This window comes from Drosophila novamexicana, unplaced genomic scaffold, assembly GCF_003285875.2.
Source record: "Drosophila novamexicana strain 15010-1031.04,08,12 unplaced genomic scaffold, DnovRS2.1 tig00001986-arrow-arrow-pilon, whole genome shotgun sequence".
In the NCBI taxonomy this organism is placed as follows: Eukaryota; Metazoa; Arthropoda; class Insecta; order Diptera; family Drosophilidae; genus Drosophila; species Drosophila novamexicana.
In genome coordinates this window covers 56,833-77,885 of record NW_020824919.1, presented here as the reverse complement: position 1 = coordinate 77,885, position 21,053 = coordinate 56,833, and the positions used below count along the sequence as shown (strand labels likewise).

General features: G+C 46.1%; 5 long non-coding RNA genes across 7 annotated transcripts; all 5 read right to left on the bottom strand.

Moving 5' to 3' along the window:
- Positions 1-1,067: 1,067 nt before the first annotated feature.
- LOC115768722 lies at positions 1,068-2,162 on the bottom strand. Of its 2 annotated transcripts, none has more exons than XR_004018603.1 (6): positions 2,032-2,162; positions 1,762-1,968; positions 1,612-1,701; positions 1,411-1,541; positions 1,166-1,347; positions 1,068-1,101 (listed from the first exon to the last, which is right to left on the bottom strand). It is a non-coding gene; the product is annotated as an uncharacterized LOC115768722 (long non-coding RNA). The 2 variants fall into 2 exon arrangements; XR_004018602.1 differs by having other exon boundaries at positions 1,070-1,101; positions 1,156-1,347.
- A 26-nt stretch (positions 2,163-2,188) lies between these two features.
- Positions 2,189-3,178, bottom strand: LOC115768730. Its single transcript, XR_004018611.1, has 4 exons — positions 2,809-3,178; positions 2,545-2,745; positions 2,320-2,481; positions 2,189-2,256 (listed from the first exon to the last, which is right to left on the bottom strand). It is a non-coding gene; the product is annotated as an uncharacterized LOC115768730 (long non-coding RNA).
- An 8,125-nt stretch (positions 3,179-11,303) lies between these two features.
- LOC115768727 lies at positions 11,304-11,813 on the bottom strand. The gene is made up of 3 exons (XR_004018608.1): positions 11,594-11,813; positions 11,399-11,530; positions 11,304-11,338 (listed from the first exon to the last, which is right to left on the bottom strand). It is a non-coding gene; the product is annotated as an uncharacterized LOC115768727 (long non-coding RNA).
- A 481-nt stretch (positions 11,814-12,294) lies between these two features.
- LOC115768721 lies at positions 12,295-13,389 on the bottom strand. Of its 2 annotated transcripts, none has more exons than XR_004018601.1 (6): positions 13,259-13,389; positions 12,989-13,195; positions 12,839-12,928; positions 12,638-12,768; positions 12,393-12,574; positions 12,295-12,328 (listed from the first exon to the last, which is right to left on the bottom strand). It is a non-coding gene; the product is annotated as an uncharacterized LOC115768721 (long non-coding RNA). The 2 variants fall into 2 exon arrangements; XR_004018600.1 differs by having other exon boundaries at positions 12,297-12,328; positions 12,383-12,574.
- A 26-nt stretch (positions 13,390-13,415) lies between these two features.
- On the bottom strand, positions 13,416-14,405 carry LOC115768729. The gene is made up of 4 exons (XR_004018610.1): positions 14,036-14,405; positions 13,772-13,972; positions 13,547-13,708; positions 13,416-13,483 (listed from the first exon to the last, which is right to left on the bottom strand). It is a non-coding gene; the product is annotated as an uncharacterized LOC115768729 (long non-coding RNA).
- Positions 14,406-21,053: the final 6,648 nt, after the last annotated feature.

Genomic DNA, 21,053 nt, shown 5'->3' with positions numbered 1-21,053 from the left:
CACAGCCGGACATGCGCGACAAACAGCGATCAGCGAAGGAGACTTGGCAACTCGTCAAGCGACACCCACTCGATGCTGAGTGGCCGGTGTCTGCTCCACCTGATCGCCCTATAATGATGCAGCGCAAGCTGCACGTCAATAAGCCTCCGGGCAATATTAAGCGTAGAAGGCGTGACAGCAAGGAGGCGATCAATTGGTCACGCATCCTGGGCGCGTGGCTTATGATGTCCACCATTGCTGGCCAGCAGATCCAGCAGCAACAGCAGCAGCACCAAAAAGCATCTAACACGATGCAGACTCCAGCGGCAGAAGCGGCGGCCAACAAGCAATTCAAATTGCAATGCAATTGCTCAACAAGCGTGCCAAGTCGACGATGGTGGAAGAATACCCACCGCAAGGCCAGAGGCAGGCGTCCAGCGCACCGAAAGGCGGTGCGTTATAAAATTTAATTATTTAATTTTATTTTTGCCACAAAATTATTAATTTAAATTCAAATTTTCACTTGCACGCTTCTAGCGTGCCGATAAGTATTTTTCCCATATGTATGTATGTGTATACTTGCCAACACTGCGTCAGCATTGCCAACTGATCGCAAAAAAAAAATTTCCCCCATGCTAACTGACCTACACTTAGAATGTTAATCGTACTCATTTTGGCACTGTTAATAAGTAGGTTAGTCGAGAATCCATGTTAAATGTATCTCAATGTTAATCAATGTCAATTGTCTCTGCCTCACAATCCAGAGAGTATATGTCTTGTAAATTATAAGAGTCACCCAATGTTGTCAAAATTTCTGATTTGTGACGTATAGTTTAAGTAGAAATGGACAACAATAAAGCATTTTGAAGTTCTTGTGGTTGGCTCGTCGTGGACGGACGTGCTTTCGCCGAGCTCCAGACAGCCGGCCGGCCAGCGCCCACGCCCGCGCGCAACAAGAACACTCAAACTAAAAAAAAAAAAAGCCATGGCAACAGCAACCACAAAGCCAACCAGTAAGTTTCTCTCAGTTGGGACAACAACGACAAGAGCAGCCGGGGAACACTGAGCAGCAGCAGCAGAGCCGGGCTGAAGCTACATCAACAACAACGCGGACAGCTAATTCTGAAAATGGAAAACAAATTGATGTATTGACTGAGCCAAGTATAGAATGCTCACAGTTAGCTACAAATCCAATTCGATCGCCCCTGCCACGACGTCAACAACGAAGGCAGCAAGTGATCATCGAGCGAACAACTGAGCAGCAGCAAATTCGGTCTGAAACCAACATGACACAGAAGTGGCCAGATCAGCACTGGGATACCGAGCGAGAAACTCTACAGCAATTGCCTGTTACTCAGCTTAAAAAATCTGGAAACAAATTCATAAAACAGGCTTCATTATCGGTGCCTAATAGTAAATGCACTCACTTACCTGAACAGACAATTCGATTTCCATTTCCACGGCAACGAGTTGGTCAACTTGGGATTTTAGACCAGCAGCAAATCCAGCCCTCAGCTAAACGACGGAGGCAACTTGGACCTGCAGAGCCGCCTTCGACTCACCTAGACCAATTGGCAAAAAAACGTAAGATGAGTGCAAACGAAAATCGACGACCAAGTTGCTCCTTCCTACCAGGACAACAAAGACAAGGGCAGCCGGAGAATATTAAACAGCAGCAGAGCCGGGCGGAAGCCTCATCAACAACAGCGCAGCGAGCTAATTCTGAAAATGGAAAACAAACATATGTATTGACCAAGCCAAGTATAGAATGCACATATTTACCTGCGCTACCAATTCAATCGCCTTTGCCACGGCATCAACGGCAAAAGCTGCAAGAGCAGCTCCTCCAGCCATGGCAACAGCAACATCAAAGCCAGCCAATGAGTTTCCCTCAGCCAGGACAACAACGACAAGAGCACCCGGGGAACACTGAGCAGCAGCAGCAGATCCGGGCGGATGGCCCACCATCAACGTCACAGCGAGTTATTTCTGCAAACGAATATCAAACATATGCATTACTTACCGAGCCAAGTAGAGAGTGCATACACTTACCTGTTCAATCTCTTCCGCCATGGCACCAACGACAAAGGCAGCAAGATATCATTAAACAGCAGCAATTGGCAGAGGGGCTCCTCCATTTATGCCAACAGCAACAACAAAGCCAGCGAATGAGTTTCTCTCTGCCAAGACACAAACGACAAAGGCAGCTGAGGAACACTGAGCAACAGCAACAGAGCCAGGCAGAAGGCCCACCAGCAAAAATGCAGCTAGTTAATTCTGTAAAGGAAGATCAAATACACGAATTATTAAATGAGCCAAGTATAAAATGCACACTGTTACCTGCAAATCCAATTCGGTCGCCCCTGCCACGACGTCAAAAACAAAGGCAGCAAGTGATTACTAAGCGAACAACTGTACGAAGTTTTGCACAGTTGCGGAGTATGGAGCGGCAGCAGCAGAGCCAGGCAGAAGCCTCATCAACAACGAAACAGCGAATCATCCCTGCAAGGAAAGATCAAATACACAAATTAATGAAAGAGCCAAGTGTGGAATGCATACATTTACCTGCACAACCAATTAAATCTCTTCCGCCACGCTATCAACGACAAAGGCAGCAAGAGATCATTGAACAGCAGCAACTAGTTTCAGCAGAGCAGCTCCGCAAACCACGACAAAAACAACAACAAAGTCTGCCAATGAGTTTCCCTCAGCCAGGGCAACAACGACAAGGGCAGCCGGGGATCATTCAGCAGCAGCCATCAATATCTGCAAATGGAGATAATACACATCTACCACTGACTGAGACAAGTGTGAAGTTCACATACTCACCTGCACAACCAACCCGATCACCTCCGCCACGGCATCACCGGCATAGGCAGCAAGGGTTCAGTGAGCACACTAAGCTACAACAACAAACTCCGACAGGCACCAAGCGCAAGCGATCCCCTCAGTTAGCACAGCAGCAACAACACAGGCATCTTCCAACCACAGACCAGGAACAGCTCCAAATTGGGCCGCATTCCTTGCAAAGTCCACTACGGCACGCGACATGTGGCCAACGGCAACGGACGCCGCAGCAGTATCCAGTTAGCGAGTGGCGACCCGGACATAACTGGAGGCAACTCGCACATCGAAAGGCACGCCCGCTTGCGAATTCACCAGAGTCCCCTGGAAAGATAAGAATAATTAATTAATTAGTAACTGGTGTTAAAAAAAAAAAAAAAAAAAAAAAAAAAAAAAAAAAAAAAAACAATGTATCATGTGTAACTTATTTGTAAGAAAATATTGCCAGACTGCAATACACTGCAGTCGATCACTTCCGATGCATGCGATGAATTCTCGTTCATCGCATGCGGAGTTGCCACTTTGTTTTAAGTATCGATATGTACGCTAATTATATTTGAATAAGTTGCTCGATAGTAACGCACAAATAAAATAGGTAAGCTGCCGATTGTCTCATTCGACAGCAAGCCCTCATCGTGTACAATAGTGCACAGCAACCTGAAAAAAAAGCAACCTGAAAAAAAAAACCTGAAAAAAAACCTGAAAAAAAAAGCAACCTGAAAAAAAAAAAAAAGCAACCTGAAAAAAAAGCAACCTGAAAAAAAGCAACCTGAAAAAAAAGCAACCTGAAAAAAATGAAAAAAAAAGCAACCTGAAAAAAAAACCTGAAAAAAAAAACCTGAAAAAAAAACCTGAAAAAAAAAAAAAAAAAAGAATTTTTCAATTCTACTCCGCTGCAAATAATTGCAATAATAGTTATTTCGAATAACTAATCTATTGCAAAATAAGTAATCGTGTGCGTGTTCTATGTCGTTTTGTCCTGACAAAACATATATGTGAACCCGACGTGCGCGAAAAAATTAGCGCGAGACCGCTGCGCTGCATGTACGTACATTAAACTGTACTTGCGGCTCCCAGCCTCTGTGTTAAGTGTAAAAATGCCTAAAAAGCGAAAAAATAGGTACAGCAACCTAGCCTATGAGTGGTCAGATGGAGACTCCGAGATTGCCAATGTGCTATCCCCGGAAAATTCCAACAGCTCAAAAAGTACAGATGCCGAGTGCACCGGCACTGTACCTGGGAACAAAATGGCCCCCAAAACCGACGCCAACACCAATACTAGCAAAATTGGTCAGCAACAACAACATAATGAAGACAGTGCACAGCAACTGCAAAAAACAAAATGGCCGACAGCGTCACCTCATAAAATTGGCGCGCGTGCCATTGATGTAACTTGTGATGTAAGCAACTATGTATACTGTGATGCAACTTGTGATGTCAACCGTGAAAACAATGTGATCATCTATGATTCAGATGACACTGCTAATTCGGAAGTCGTATCGGCCTGGGGCCTCTCACTTTCACCGACTGTATCCTCTCTGGATGCTACAATTGACAAAGCCGTAAATTCAAAACGCGAAAACAAAAACTCGCAACATCAGCAGCAAGTGTATAATTCGGCGCTGAATCTTCCAACAAATATCAATGCGCCAACTGCAGCTTCACTTGCTGCGCCAATACTGGAGCACTCGCCGCCTCAGGGGAGCGCACAACAACAACAACAGGTCAGAAATTTGGTGCCAGGCTTGCCGCCAAATGCAATCTCAGCTGAAGAAACACAGCATCAAATGCCTAAAGCTACTCCGGGCCATTCGCCTAATGCAAACTCAACACCTACAAACGTACTGTCACTACTAGAACAGTCGCCGACGGAAGCGAGGGCGCTCAATCAACATCAGCAGCAACAATATCAAAGTCAAAACTTGAGGCCAATTGTTCTGTCGAATCTCCTATTAAACTCAACAACCACTGCAATTGCAGCGCCAATTCGGGAACACTCTGTAAGCGAGGTGAATGCCCACCAAGAACAAACACTTAGTCAGATGCTAAATCTAGTGACAAAATCACCGGCTACGCTGTCTAAAACGGCTCTGCCGGCCTCAACAACAACAAGGCCACCAAACCCAAAACGCGCTGCACCGTATAAACATGCAACTGCAAATCAACTTAAACGCAAAGTTACCACGCCAATGCAGCACCACAACTTAAAACGCTCTGCATACTCTTTAAGCGATGCTTCACTAAGGAAAGCTATACATACAAGCGCACGGCCTATTGTCAAGCTATATGACTTTTCGAAATTAAAAACAAGATCGGCAGATAAATCAGCAAAGCCGACTAAGCCAGCAACAACAACTCGACTGAACAACTCTGAGGAATGTATGGACATCAGTGATGAATGCCTGGACCTTGATAGTCTGATGGTAGACAGCAACGACTCAAATGATTCCGGCACCTTTCCCACCATCATGCCTCTCAGCACCGATACACAGCAGAATCAGCAGCAACAACAGCAACAGCAACAACAACAGCCGCAGCCAACTCGGAGTGCCAAAATTCCATCTCTCTTCCTGCCCAACGTCCACGAGATTCAACCTTTGCTGGATAGACTCAATGGGACACCAGGCGTTAGTAAATTCACGACAAAGTGCACGCAGAACGACGGCATTCGAGTTCAGTGCAGCGATATTGCAACTTATAATGCCATACTGGCGACTCTTAACGCTGAGAATACGCACATGCACACCCATCAGCCTCGAAGGGAACGTGGATATAGAGTAATTATACGGAATCTACATCGCACCACTCCCTGTGACTGGCTACGTGCCCAACTAGCACAACTAGGGTATGCGACCAGGTACATCAACGTCTTGAAACATCGCTTCACCGGCAAGACTATGAATATTTTTGAAGTTGAGCTGAAGCCAAGAGCTGACGGCGAGCACGAGAAAATATGCAATCTAAAGGAGCTGGGTAACCAGCACATATCTGTCGAACGCCAACTAAGAAGAACAGACCCAGTGCAGTGCCACCGCTGCCAGGAGTTCGGCCACAGTAAGAATTACTGCCGTAGGCCGTTTGTTTGCTTAAAATGCGCAGGAGGCCACATGACAACTGAGTGTACCAAAGACAGGAACACAGAAGCCAAATGTGCCAACTGCCACGGAAAGCACATAGCCAGCTACAAGGGGTGCCCGGCATTTAAAAACGCGCAGAGCAAGCTTCTAGCAAATCGAGTTCGAGCCACAAGTGGGCGCCAGAAACATCAACAGCAGACCGGACCTGCAGCCAACAAGCAGCCAAACATAGGCAGCTCCTCACCTCCGCAGTGGCAGCAACAACAACAGCACACCGGCATGCAACAGCAACATCATGAACGCCAGACCAGTGAACGCCAACAAGGGGAACAAATGCAGCACCAGCATAGTGAACGCCAGCAACATAAGCAGCAGCTGCAACACCAGCACCAATACAAACAAAATAACAACAATCTTACTCTCACTTACAGTCAAGTTGCACGCAGCAAGGGCCCTTCTGCAGAAGGGCGCAACCCGGCTATGAGGCACCTGCAGAAAGTCCAGCAGCAGCTTCGACTGGAGCAGGAGAAACAGCAGCCAAGCAAGCAGAAGAAGCAACAGCAGCAACTCCATCTCCAGCAACTGACTAGCAGTCCTCGCCTACAGATAGATACGCAACAGCAGCATCAGCAAATACAGCCCAGTCATCGGCAGCAACATCAGCCACAGCAGCGACAGCTAAACAACAGCAGGGAATTCAACCCCACCCCAGGTCAACTGACTCCAGTAAAAAACACAGAGAGGAAAATACGCAACCCGGCAATGTTGCATCTACAAAACCTGCAGCAACAGCTTCGACTCAAGCAGTCACAACACCAGCACGGTGTACAACATCTGCAGCAGCAAGAAGAAGGCCCCCGCATGCATGAACAGCACCACAGTGAGCAACAACAGCAACAAGGACAGCGGCAACAGCATGATGGGCCTCTTATGTACGCACTGGAGCGAAACCTGCGCATTGTTAACGATATGGGTGAAAAGATTGACAAATTGCTAAGCATCTTGCATGCACTTGTTCTGCCCAGAATTAACAACCAGCCCATGGCAGTATTAAATCCACAAGTCTCAGCGCAAGAATATAGCGCTGCAGACCCAACTAATGACTGTCAAATGACTGATGATCATAATCCCAACACTGTCAATGACATGTCAAATGATGGATAGACTACAATCAAACTACCTTCCTGACGGCCAGATCAACATGACTGCAAATATATTAAATTATGATGATGCTAATAATATCAGAGCCACAGAGAATAGCCCCACAGTAGTTGCCGGCCAAGGCGGCGATCAATATGGCGACTCCTTTAAAATCGCCTATTGGAACGCCGCCGGTGTCGGCAACAAGCAATTGGAGCTGGAAATATTCATGCAACGAAACAAAATAGACATCATGATGGTAATTGAAACCCGCATCTCTCCAACAAGAACACTTCAGGTGAATGGATACTACACATACACTTCCTCGCATCCGCATAGTCACAGAAGTGGTGGAGTTGCAACATTAATAAAACACGGGATCAAGCATTCAGCTCTTCAGCCAATAGCAGCATCGTTCCTGCAATGTGCTCCAATTACCGTGACCACTGAAGAAAACAACAGAATAAACACGGTCATTATTGCGCCAATATATTGCCCTCCACAACATACCTGGTCTACAAATCACTTTAAGATGCTATTCAAACACTTCGACAGTCTCATCAAAGGTTCCAGTTTCATCCTTTGCGGCGACTGGAACGCAAAGCATCAGTGGTGGGGCAATACTCGTTCCTGTCGCCGTGGTAGAGCCATAATGGAGTGTATTCATAAATACAATCGCTACAATGTGCTCGCAACAGGAGGTGCAACGCACTTTCCTTACGACAAGAAGAAGAAACCGTCCGCCATTGATTTCGCCGTCTACGGTGGACTGAGTAAAGGATTACTCGCTACTCACTCCACAATCGATTTAGATTCCGACCACCTCCCAATCCACGTTGAACTTGGAGTCAGAGGTCCAATAACTAAAACGCAGTCTTCAAGACGTCGACTTCTGCCAAAAAAAGTAAATCTTAGAAAATTCCAAGAAGATTTAAACCAGCGAGTTCTGCTAAATACAGAAATCAAATCAGGCATCGACATCGAAGATGCGATCGATATACTCACCAATAATATCTACAACGCTGCCAAAGCTGCTACACCTTTACCTCGTCGTCCACACCAACAAGAACACCGGCATCGTCATATAAACTCTGGCAACTATGCTCTAAATAGCCAAACAAAAAAACTAATTCGGCTTAAGCACAAATGCAAGCGCGAATTTATGATCCTGAGAACACCGTGCTTGAAAAAACGATACAATAACGTCCAGAATCGTTTAAAGAAGGCTCTGCGCCTAGCCAACTCTGAGCACATAAACAAAATGTTCGATAAAATTGATGCGAACGATCGCTACAAAATGCAGAAGTTGTGGAAAATTACTAAAAACTTTAAACGGCAACCAGAGCCCAACTGGCCGCTCAAAACAAGCCCGGATAGCAACAGCAGCAGCAATAATTGGACAAGGAGCAGCAATGAAAAAGCTGAGGTCTTTGCATCACATCTGGAACAACGATTCAAGCCAATTCTTAGCAACACGGATGAAATGCGAAAAAATATAGCACATGAGTTGGCACAGCAGCAGCAACTAAAATTACAGCAGGAAAGCGGCGCAGCTAGTATTGTTAGTGGTACTAAATCTAACACATTACCATTCCGACCAGTAACCGTAAGCGAGACTATGCTGGTTATAAGCTCTCTAACGTTGAATAAATCACCTGGCCTCGACAACATAGATAACCAGACCATTAAATCGTTGCCACAGAAAGCAATTACTTACCTGGTACTTATTTATAACTGCATCTTCAGACTTGGGCATTTTCCTAAGCAGTGGAAGTGTGCTGCTATCACGATGATCTTGAAGCCTGGCAAAAGCACGGACAGCGTAACATCCTATCGTCCAATAAGCCTTCTGGCGGGTTTCTCGAAGATATTCGAAAGGCTCCTCATGCGCAGACTTTTCGAATGTGATGACTTCGCCAAAGCTGTACCCACCCACCAATTCGGTTTCAGGAAAGAACATGGCACAGAGCAGCAACTTGCTAGAGTAACCCAGTTTATTCTAGACGCGTATGAGAACCGCATGTTCTGCTCTGCAGTATTCATTGACATTAGCGAGGCCTTTGACAGAGTCTGGCATACTGGCCTCCTATGGAAGCTAATCAAGCTGATGCCAATCAAGTTATTCAATGTACTGCAAAGTTATCTCGAAAATCGAACATTCATCGTATGCTGCAATGATGGGACCAAGTCAAAGCTTGGTAAACTTGGTGCCGGAGTACCACAGGGTAGTGTTCTCGGCCCCATCTTGTACACCATATACTCGTCTGATATGCCACTCCCAGCGGATGCACAATACTTTTTCCACAGACACAACGACGACAGTATGCTTCTATCTACTTACGCGGATGACACCATTATAATGAGCAAGGCCGCCACAGCCCAAAGTGCAATCAATATTAACCAAGCGTACCTAAACTGCTTCAATAACTGGGCCAATCGCTGGTGTATAAGCATTAATACCAATAAAACGGCACACGTCATCTATACTGCAAATAGAATTGATCAAATGCATACTTTGCGTCCACCACGTTTGAACGAACAGTCAATTGTTACCAAAACATGCCACCAATATTTGGGATTCCACATGGATCGGAAGCTAAATTGCACAATCCACATCACACAACTTTGTAATCGTCTGCGAGCCACATATAAAAACCTGGAGTGGATGCTTGGATGGGATAGCAAGCTGTCAAACACCTGTAAAGCAGTCATTTATAAACAGCTCATAGTACCAATATGGCAATATGCCTTACCTATTTATGGAGCTTTGGCATCAAATGCGCAGCTAAAACGCCTTGAGGTACTACAGAACATCACTTTACGTAGGATCATGAGAGCCCCCTGGTTTACCAGAAACCAAGCAATCAGAGACACCTATAATATAAAGACAATTGAGGAAACATTTCAGCTTGCTAGTGGCAGGTTTGCCGCCTCACTCAGTATCCATCCGAATGTGGAAGCACGCAAATTAATTCTCCATCCACACGTGCCGCAACGTCTGCAACGGCCGAGATACAAGCAGCAATTAAACCAGCATGTTCTACCACTCCAAAAACGGCTACAGCAGAAACCGCAACAACAACAGCAGACACAGCACGACGGCTTGCCAACGTTGCTGAGGTTGGAGAAAGAGAAGCAGGATGCCTTGCGACTTGCAGACACTTCGCTCACCCGGCAACACCAGCAGTCAAAACCACCAAAGCGGTTCGGTGAATCATTGATAAACTCATTGAGGCGTAGCTACAGGGATGGAGAGATGACGCTAGAGCAGGTCCAGGACATGATCAAAGACCAGCCTTTAGTAATTCAACGTCTAATTCTACCAGCGCCACCTCCGACTGAGCAACAGAACGAGCCACAACAACAATTGCTCATTGACGATGAAGAGCAGCTTGCCACACGACTAAAGCTCCTCCAGCTGCACATGGAACGCGAACTCGACGAGGCGCCTAATGAAGATACAACAGCGCAACATCACCAATTGTCGGGGTCGACTGAATCACATGCGGATTCAATCCAGCACGAACTCTTCAGGCCACAGCAGATAAGGCAGCAATATACACTAGCAGGCGAGCAAACGCAGCACGAAGTTTGTCAGCAGAAGCGAGCCTTTGAGCTGACCATAGCCATGTTCGGCATGCCTCCAATCTGGCCCCATCAGCCATGGCAACAGCAACAACATAGCCTGCCAATTACTTTTCCTCTGCCAGGACACAAACGACAATGGCAGAAGGGGAACACTGAGCAACAGCATCAGAGCCGGGCTGATAGCCCACCCACAAAAACACAACGAGTTAATTCTGTAAATGAAGGCCAAATATACGGATTATTGACTGAGCCAAGTACAGAATGCACAAAGTCACCTGCAAATCCAATTCGATCGGCCCTGCCACGACATCAACAACAAAGGCAGCACGTAATTATCGAGCGAACAGCTGAGCAGCAGCAGCAGACCCGGGCGGATGGCCCATCATCAGCGTCACAGCGAGTTATTTCTGCAAATGAACACCAAACATATGCACTATTTACCGAGTCAAATACAGAATGCATACATCTACCTGCACAACCATTTCGATCTCTTCCGCCATGGCATCAACGACAAAGGCAGCAAGAGATCATAGAACAGCAACAACTAGTTTCAGCAGAACAGCTCCTCCAGCCATGGCAACAGCAACCACAAAGCCAGCCAGCAAGTTTCTCCCAGTCGGGACAACAGCGACAAGAGCAGCCGGGGAACACTGAGCAGCAGCAGCAGAGCCGGGCTGAAGCTACATCAACAACAACGCGGCCAGCTAATTCTGAAAATGGAAAACAAACTTATGTATTGACTGAGCCAAGTACAGAATGCACAAAGTCACCTGCAAATCCAATTCGATCGGCCCTGCCACGACATCAACAACAATGGCAGCACGTAATTATCGAGCGAACAGCTGAGCAGCAGCAGCAGACCCGGGCGGATGGCCCATCATCAGCGTCACAGCGAGTTATTTCTGCAAATGAACACCAAACATATGCACTATTTACCGAGTCAAATACAGAATGCATACATCTACCTGCACAACCATTTCGATCTCTTCCGCCATGGCATCAACGACAAAGGCAGCAAGAGATCATAGAACAGCAACAACTAGTTTCAGCAGAACAGCTCCTCCAGCCATGGCAACAGCAACCACAAAGCCAGCCAGCAAGTTTCTCCCAGTCGGGACAACAGCGACAAGAGCAGCCGGGGAACACTGAGCAGCAGCAGCAGAGCCGGGCTGAAGCTACATCAACAACAACGCGGCCAGCTAATTCTGAAAATGGAAAACAAACTTATGTATTGACTGAGCCAAGTACAGAATGCACAAAGTCACCTGCAAATCCAATTCGATCGGCCCTGCCACGACATCAACAACAATGGCAGCACTTAATTATCGAGCGATCAGCTGAGCAGCAGCAGCAGATCCGGGCGGATGGCCCATCATCAACGTCACAGCGAGTTATTTCTGCAAATGAATATAAAAAATATGCATTATTTACCGAACCAAGCATAGAATGCATACACTTACCTGTACAATCAATTCAATCTCTTCCGCCATGGCATCTACGACAAAGGCAGCAAGATACCATAGAACAGCAACAACTAGCTTCAGCAGAGCAGCTCCTCCAGCCATGGCAACACCAACAACTAAGCCAACCAGTAAGTTTCTCTCAGTTGGGACAACAACGACAAGAGCAGCCGGGGAACACTGAGCAGCAGCAGCAGAGCCGGGCTGAAGCTACATCAACAACAACGCGGACAGCTAATTCTGAAAATGGAAAACAAATTGATGTATTGACTGAGCCAAGTATAGAATGCTCACAGTTAGCTACAAATCCAATTCGATCGCCCCTGCCACGACGTCAACAACGAAGGCAGCAAGTGATCATCGAGCGAACAACTGAGCAGCAGCAAATTCGGTCTGAAACCAACATGACACAGAAGTGGCCAGATCAGCACTGGGATACCGAGCGAGAAACTCTACAGCAATTGCCTGTTACTCAGCTTAAAAAATCTGGAAACAAATTCATAAAACAGGCTTCATTATCGGTGCCTAATAGTAAATGCACTCACTTACCTGAACAGACAATTCGATTTCCATTTCCACGGCAACGAGTTGGTCAACTTGGGATTTTAGACCAGCAGCAAATCCAGCCCTCAGCTAAACGACGGAGGCAACTTGGACCTGCAGAGCCGCCTTCGACTCACCTAGACCAATTGGCAAAAAAACGTAAGATGAGTGCAAACGAAAATCGACGACCAAGTTGCTCCTTCCTACCAGGACAACAAAGACAAGGGCAGCCGGAGAATATTAAACAGCAGCAGAGCCGGGCGGAAGCCTCATCAACAACAGCGCAGCGAGCTAATTCTGAAAATGGAAAACAAACATATGTATTGACCAAGCCAAGTATAGAATGCACATATTTACCTGCGCTACCAATTCAATCGCCTTTGCCACGGCATCAACGGCAAAAGCTGCAAGAGCAGCTCCTCCAGCCATGGCAACAGCAACATCAAAGCCAGCCAATGAGTTTCCCTCAGCCAGGACAACAACGACAAGAGCACCCGGGGAACACTGAGCAGCAGCAGCAGATCCGGGCGGATGGCCCACCATCAACGTCACAGCGAGTTATTTCTGCAAACGAATATCAAACATATGCATTACTTACCGAGCCAAGTAGAGAGTGCATACACTTACCTGTTCAATCTCTTCCGCCATGGCACCAACGACAAAGGCAGCAAGATATCATTAAACAGCAGCAATTGGCAGAGGGGCTCCTCCATTTATGCCAACAGCAACAACAAAGCCAGCGAATGAGTTTCTCTCTGCCAAGACACAAACGACAAAGGCAGCTGAGGAACACTGAGCAACAGCAACAGAGCCAGGCAGAAGGCCCACCAGCAAAAATGCAGCTAGTTAATTCTGTAAAGGAAGATCAAATACACGAATTATTAAATGAGCCAAGTATAAAATGCACACTGTTACCTGCAAATCCAATTCGGTCGCCCCTGCCACGACGTCAAAAACAAAGGCAGCAAGTGATTACTAAGCGAACAACTGTACGAAGTTTTGCACAGTTGCGGAGTATGGAGCGGCAGCAGCAGAGCCAGGCAGAAGCCTCATCAACAACGAAACAGCGAATCATCCCTGCAAGGAAAGATCAAATACACAAATTAATGAAAGAGCCAAGTGTGGAATGCATACATTTACCTGCACAACCAATTAAATCTCTTCCGCCACGCTATCAACGACAAAGGCAGCAAGAGATCATTGAACAGCAGCAACTAGTTTCAGCAGAGCAGCTCCGCAAACCACGACAAAAACAACAACAAAGTCTGCCAATGAGTTTCCCTCAGCCAGGGCAACAACGACAAGGGCAGCCGGGGATCATTCAGCAGCAGCCATCAATATCTGCAAATGGAGATAATACACATCTACCACTGACTGAGACAAGTGTGAAGTTCACATACTCACCTGCACAACCAACCCGATCACCTCCGCCACGGCATCACCGGCATAGGCAGCAAGGGTTCAGTGAGCACACTAAGCTACAACAACAAACTCCGACAGGCACCAAGCGCAAGCGATCCCCTCAGTTAGCACAGCAGCAACAACACAGGCATCTTCCAACCACAGACCAGGAACAGCTCCAAATTGGGCCGCATTCCTTGCAAAGTCCACTACGGCACGCGACATGTGGCCAACGGCAACGGACGCCGCAGCAGTATCCAGTTAGCGAGTGGCGACCCGGACATAACTGGAGGCAACTCGCACATCGAAAGGCACGCCCGCTTGCGAATTCACCAGAGTCCCCTGGAAAGATAAGAATAATTAATTAATTAGTAACTGGTGTTAAAAAAAAAAAAAAAAAAAAAAAAAAAAAAAAAAAAAAACAATGTATCATGTGTAACTTATTTGTAAGAAAATATTGCCAGACTGCAATACACTGCAGTCGATCACTTCCGATGCATGCGATGAATTCTCGTTCATCGCATGCGGAGTTGCCACTTTGTTTTAAGTATCGATATGTACGCTAATTATATTTGAATAAGTTGCTCGATAGTAACGCACAAATAAAATAGGTAAGCTGCCGATTGTCTCATTCGACAGCAAGCCCTCATCGTGTACAATAGTGCACAGCAACCTGAAAAAAGCAACCTGAAAAAAAAAACCTGAAAAAAAACCTGAAAAAAAAAGCAACCTGAAAAAAAAAAAAAAGCAACCTGAAAAAAAAGCAACCTGAAAAAAAGCAACCTGAAAAAAAAGCAACCTGAAAAAAATGAAAAAAAAAGCAACCTGAAAAAAAAACCTGAAAAAAAAAACCTGAAAAAAAAACCTGAAAAAAAAAAAAAAAAAAAGAATTTTTCAATTCTACTCCGCTGCAAATAATTGCAATAATAGTTATTTCGAATAACTAATCTATTGCAAAATAAGTAATCGTGTGCGTGTTCTATGTCGTTTTGTCCTGACAAAACATATATGTGAACCCGACGTGCGCGAAAAAATTAGCGCGAGACCGCTGCGCTGCATGTACGTACATTAAACTGTACTTGCGGCTCCCAGCCTCTGTGTTAAGTGTAAAAATGCCTAAAAAGCGAAAAAATAGGTACAGCAACCTAGCCTATGAGTGGTCAGATGGAGACTCCGAGATTGCCAATGTGCTATCCCCGGAAAATTCCAACAGCTCAAAAAGTACAGATGCCGAGTGCACCGGCACTGTACCTGGGAACAAAATGGCCCCCAAAACCGACGCCAACACCAATACTAGCAAAATTGGTCAGCAACAACAACATAATGAAGACAGTGCACAGCAACTGCAAAAAACAAAATGGCCGACAGCGTCACCTCATAAAATTGGCGCGCGTGCCATTGATGTAACTTGTGATGTAAGCAACTATGTATACTGTGATGCAACTTGTGATGTCAACCGTGAAAACAATGTGATCATCTATGATTCAGATGACACTGCTAATTCGGAAGTCGTATCGGCCTGGGGCCTCTCACTTTCACCGACTGTATCCTCTCTGGATGCTACAATTGACAAAGCCGTAAATTCAAAACGCGAAAACAAAAACTCGCAACATCAGCAGCAAGTGTATAATTCGGCGCTGAATCTTCCAACAAATATCAATGCGCCAACTGCAGCTTCACTTGCTGCGCCAATACTGGAGCACTCGCCGCCTCAGGGGAGCGCACAACAACAACAACAGGTCAGAAATTTGGTGCCAGGCTTGCCGCCAAATGCAATCTCAGCTGAAGAAACACAGCATCAAATGCCTAAAGCTACTCCGGGCCATTCGCCTAATGCAAACTCAACACCTACAAACGTACTGTCACTACTAGAACAGTCGCCGACGGAAGCGAGGGCGCTCAATCAACATCAGCAGCAACAATATCAAAGTCAAAACTTGAGGCCAATTGTTCTGTCGAATCTCCTATTAAACTCAACAACCACTGCAATTGCAGCGCCAATTCGGGAACACTCTGTAAGCGAGGTGAATGCCCACCAAGAACAAACACTTAGTCAGATGCTAAATCTAGTGACAAAATCACCGGCTACGCTGTCTAAAACGGCTCTGCCGGCCTCAACAACAACAAGGCCACCAAACCCAAAACGCGCTGCACCGTATAAACATGCAACTGCAAATCAACTTAAACGCAAAGTTACCACGCCAATGCAGCACCACAACTTAAAACGCTCTGCATACTCTTTAAGCGATGCTTCACTAAGGAAAGCTATACATACAAGCGCACGGCCTATTGTCAAGCTATATGACTTTTCGAAATTAAAAACAAGATCGGCAGATAAATCAGCAAAGCCGACTAAGCCAGCAACAACAACTCGACTGAACAACTCTGAGGAATGTATGGACATCAGTGATGAATGCCTGGACCTTGATAGTCTGATGGTAGACAGCAACGACTCAAATGATTCCGGCACCTTTCCCACCATCATGCCTCTCAGCACCGATACACAGCAGAATCAGCAGCAACAACAGCAACAGCAACAACAACAGCCGCAGCCAACTCGGAGTGCCAAAATTCCATCTCTCTTCCTGCCCAACGTCCACGAGATTCAACCTTTGCTGGATAGACTCAATGGGACACCAGGCGTTAGTAAATTCACGACAAAGTGCACGCAGAACGACGGCATTCGAGTTCAGTGCAGCGATATTGCAACTTATAATGCCATACTGGCGACTCTTAACGCTGAGAATACGCACATGCACACCCATCAGCCTCGAAGGGAACGTGGATATAGAGTAATTATACGGAATCTACATCGCACCACTCCCTGTGACTGGCTACGTGCCCAACTAGCACAACTAGGGTATGCGACCAGGTACATCAACGTCTTGAAACATCGCTTCACCGGCAAGACTATGAATATTTTTGAAGTTGAGCTGAAGCCAAGAGCTGACGGCGAGCACGAGAAAATATGCAATCTAAAGGAGCTGGGTAACCAGCACATATCTGTCGAACGCCAACTAAGAAGAACAGACCCAGTGCAGTGCCACCGCTGCCAGGAGTTCGGCCACAGTAAGAATTACTGCCGTAGGCCGTTTGTTTGCTTAAAATGCGCAGGAGGCCACATGACAACTGAGTGTACCAAAGACAGGAACACAGAAGCCAAATGTGCCAACTGCCACGGAAAGCACATAGCCAGCTACAAGGGGTGCCCGGCATTTAAAAACGCGCAGAGCAAGCTTCTAGCAAATCGAGTTCGAGCCACAAGTGGGCGCCAGAAACATCAACAGCAGACCGGACCTGCAGCCAACAAGCAGCCAAACATAGGCAGCTCCTCACCTCCGCAGTGGCAGCAACAACAACAGCACACCGGCATGCAACAGCAACATCATGAACGCCAGACCAGTGAACGCCAACAAGGGGAACAAATGCAGCACCAGCATAGTGAACGCCAGCAACATAAGCAGCAGCTGCAACACCAGCACCAATACAAACAAAATAACAACAATCTTACTCTCACTTACAGTCAAGTTGCACGCAGCAAGGGCCCTTCTGCAGAAGGGCGCAACCCGGCTATGAGGCACCTGCAGAAAGTCCAGCAGCAGCTTCGACTGGAGCAGGAGAAACAGCAGCCAAGCAAGCAGAAGAAGCAACAGCAGCAACTCCATCTCCAGCAACTGACTAGCAGTCCTCGCCTACAGATAGATACGCAACAGCAGCATCAGCAAATACAGCCCAGTCATCGGCAGCAACATCAGCCACAGCAGCGACAGCTAAACAACAGCAGGGAATTCAACCCCACCCCAGGTCAACTGACTCCAGTAAAAAACACAGAGAGGAAAATACGCAACCCGGCAATGTTGCATCTACAAAACCTGCAGCAACAGCTTCGACTCAAGCAGTCACAACACCAGCACGGTGTACAACATCTGCAGCAGCAAGAAGAAGGCCCCCGCATGCATGAACAGCACCACAGTGAGCAACAACAGCAACAAGGACAGCGGCAACAGCATGATGGGCCTCTTATGTACGCACTGGAGCGAAACCTGCGCATTGTTAACGATATGGGTGAAAAGATTGACAAATTGCTAAGCATCTTGCATGCACTTGTTCTGCCCAGAATTAACAACCAGCCCATGGCAGTATTAAATCCACAAGTCTCAGCGCAAGAATATAGCGCTGCAGACCCAACTAATGACTGTCAAATGACTGATGATCATAATCCCAACACTGTCAATGACATGTCAAATGATGGATAGACTACAATCAAACTACCTTCCTGACGGCCAGATCAACATGACTGCAAATATATTAAATTATGATGATGCTAATAATATCAGAGCCACAGAGAATAGCCCCACAGTAGTTGCCGGCCAAGGCGGCGATCAATATGGCGACTCCTTTAAAATCGCCTATTGGAACGCCGCCGGTGTCGGCAACAAGCAATTGGAGCTGGAAATATTCATGCAACGAAACAAAATAGACATCATGATGGTAATTGAAACCCGCATCTCTCCAACAAGAACACTTCAGGTGAATGGATACTACACATACACTTCCTCGCATCCGCATAGTCACAGAAGTGGTGGAGTTGCAACATTAATAAAACACGGGATCAAGCATTCAGCTCTTCAGCCAATAGCAGCATCGTTCCTGCAATGTGCTCCAATTACCGTGACCACTGAAGAAAACAACAGAATAAACACGGTCATTATTGCGCCAATATATTGCCCTCCACAACATACCTGGTCTACAAATCACTTTAAGATGCTATTCAAACACTTCGACAGTCTCATCAAAGGTTCCAGTTTCATCCTTTGCGGCGACTGGAACGCAAAGCATCAGTGGTGGGGCAATACTCGTTCCTGTCGCCGTGGTAGAGCCATAATGGAGTGTATTCATAAATACAATCGCTACAATGTGCTCGCAACAGGAGGTGCAACGCACTTTCCTTACGACAAGAAGAAGAAACCGTCCGCCATTGATTTCGCCGTCTACGGTGGACTGAGTAAAGGATTACTCGCTACTCACTCCACAATCGATTTAGATTCCGACCACCTCCCAATCCACGTTGAACTTGGAGTCAGAGGTCCAATAACTAAAACGCAGTCTTCAAGACGTCGACTTCTGCCAAAAAAAGTAAATCTTAGAAAATTCCAAGAAGATTTAAACCAGCGAGTTCTGCTAAATACAGAAATCAAATCAGGCATCGACATCGAAGATGCGATCGATATACTCACCAATAATATCTACAACGCTGCCAAAGCTGCTACACCTTTACCTCGTCGTCCACACCAACAAGAACACCGGCATCGTCATATAAACTCTGGCAACTATGCTCTAAATAGCCAAACAAAAAAACTAATTCGGCTTAAGCACAAATGCAAGCGCGAATTTATGATCCTGAGAACACCGTGCTTGAAAAAACGATACAATAACGTCCAGAATCGTTTAAAGAAGGCTCTGCGCCTAGCCAACTCTGAGCACATAAACAAAATGTTCGATAAAATTGATGCGAACGATCGCTACAAAATGCAGAAGTTGTGGAAAATTACTAAAAACTTTAAACGGCAACCAGAGCCCAACTGGCCGCTCAAAACAAGCCCGGATAGCAACAGCAGCAGCAATAATTGGACAAGGAGCAGCAATGAAAAAGCTGAGGTCTTTGCATCACATCTGGAACAACGATTCAAGCCAATTCTTAGCAACACGGATGAAATGCGAAAAAATATAGCACATGAGTTGGCACAGCAGCAGCAACTAAAATTACAGCAGGAAAGCGGCGCAGCTAGTATTGTTAGTGGTACTAAATCTAACACATTACCATTCCGACCAGTAACCGTAAGCGAGACTATGCTGGTTATAAGCTCTCTAACGTTGAATAAATCACCTGGCCTCGACAACATAGATAACCAGACCATTAAATCGTTGCCACAGAAAGCAATTACTTACCTGGTACTTATTTATAACTGCATCTTCAGACTTGGGCATTTTCCTAAGCAGTGGAAGTGTGCTGCTATCACGATGATCTTGAAGCCTGGCAAAAGCACGGACAGCGTAACATCCTATCGTCCAATAAGCCTTCTGGCGGGTTTCTCGAAGATATTCGAAAGGCTCCTCATGCGCAGACTTTTCGAATGTGATGACTTCGCCAAAGCTGTACCCACCCACCAATTCGGTTTCAGGAAAGAACATGGCACAGAGCAGCAACTTGCTAGAGTAACCCAGTTTATTCTAGACGCGTATGAGAACCGCATGTTCTGCTCTGCAGTATTCATTGACATTAGCGAGGCCTTTGACAGAGTCTGGCATACTGGCCTCCTATGGAAGCTAATCAAGCTGATGCCAATCAAGTTATTCAATGTACTGCAAAGTTATCTCGAAAATCGAACATTCATCGTATGCTGCAATGATGGGACCAAGTCAAAGCTTGGTAAACTTGGTGCCGGAGTACCACAGGGTAGTGTTCTCGGCCCCATCTTGTACACCATATACTCGTCTGATATGCCACTCCCAGCGGATGCACAATACTTTTTCCACAGACACAACGACGACAGTATGCTTCTATCTACTTACGCGGATGACACCATTATAATGAGCAAGGCCGCCACAGCCCAAAGTGCAATCAATATTAACCAAGCGTACCTAAACTGCTTCAATAACTGGGCCAATCGCTGGTGTATAAGCATTAATACCAATAAAACGGCACACGTCATCTATACTGCAAATAGAATTGATCAAATGCATACTTTGCGTCCACCACGTTTGAACGAACAGTCAATTGTTACCAAAACATGCCACCAATATTTGGGATTCCACATGGATCGGAAGCTAAATTGCACAATCCACATCACACAACTTTGTAATCGTCTGCGAGCCACATATAAAAACCTGGAGTGGATGCTTGGATGGGATAGCAAGCTGTCAAACACCTGTAAAGCAGTCATTTATAAACAGCTCATAGTACCAATATGGCAATATGCCTTACCTATTTATGGAGCTTTGGCATCAAATGCGCAGCTAA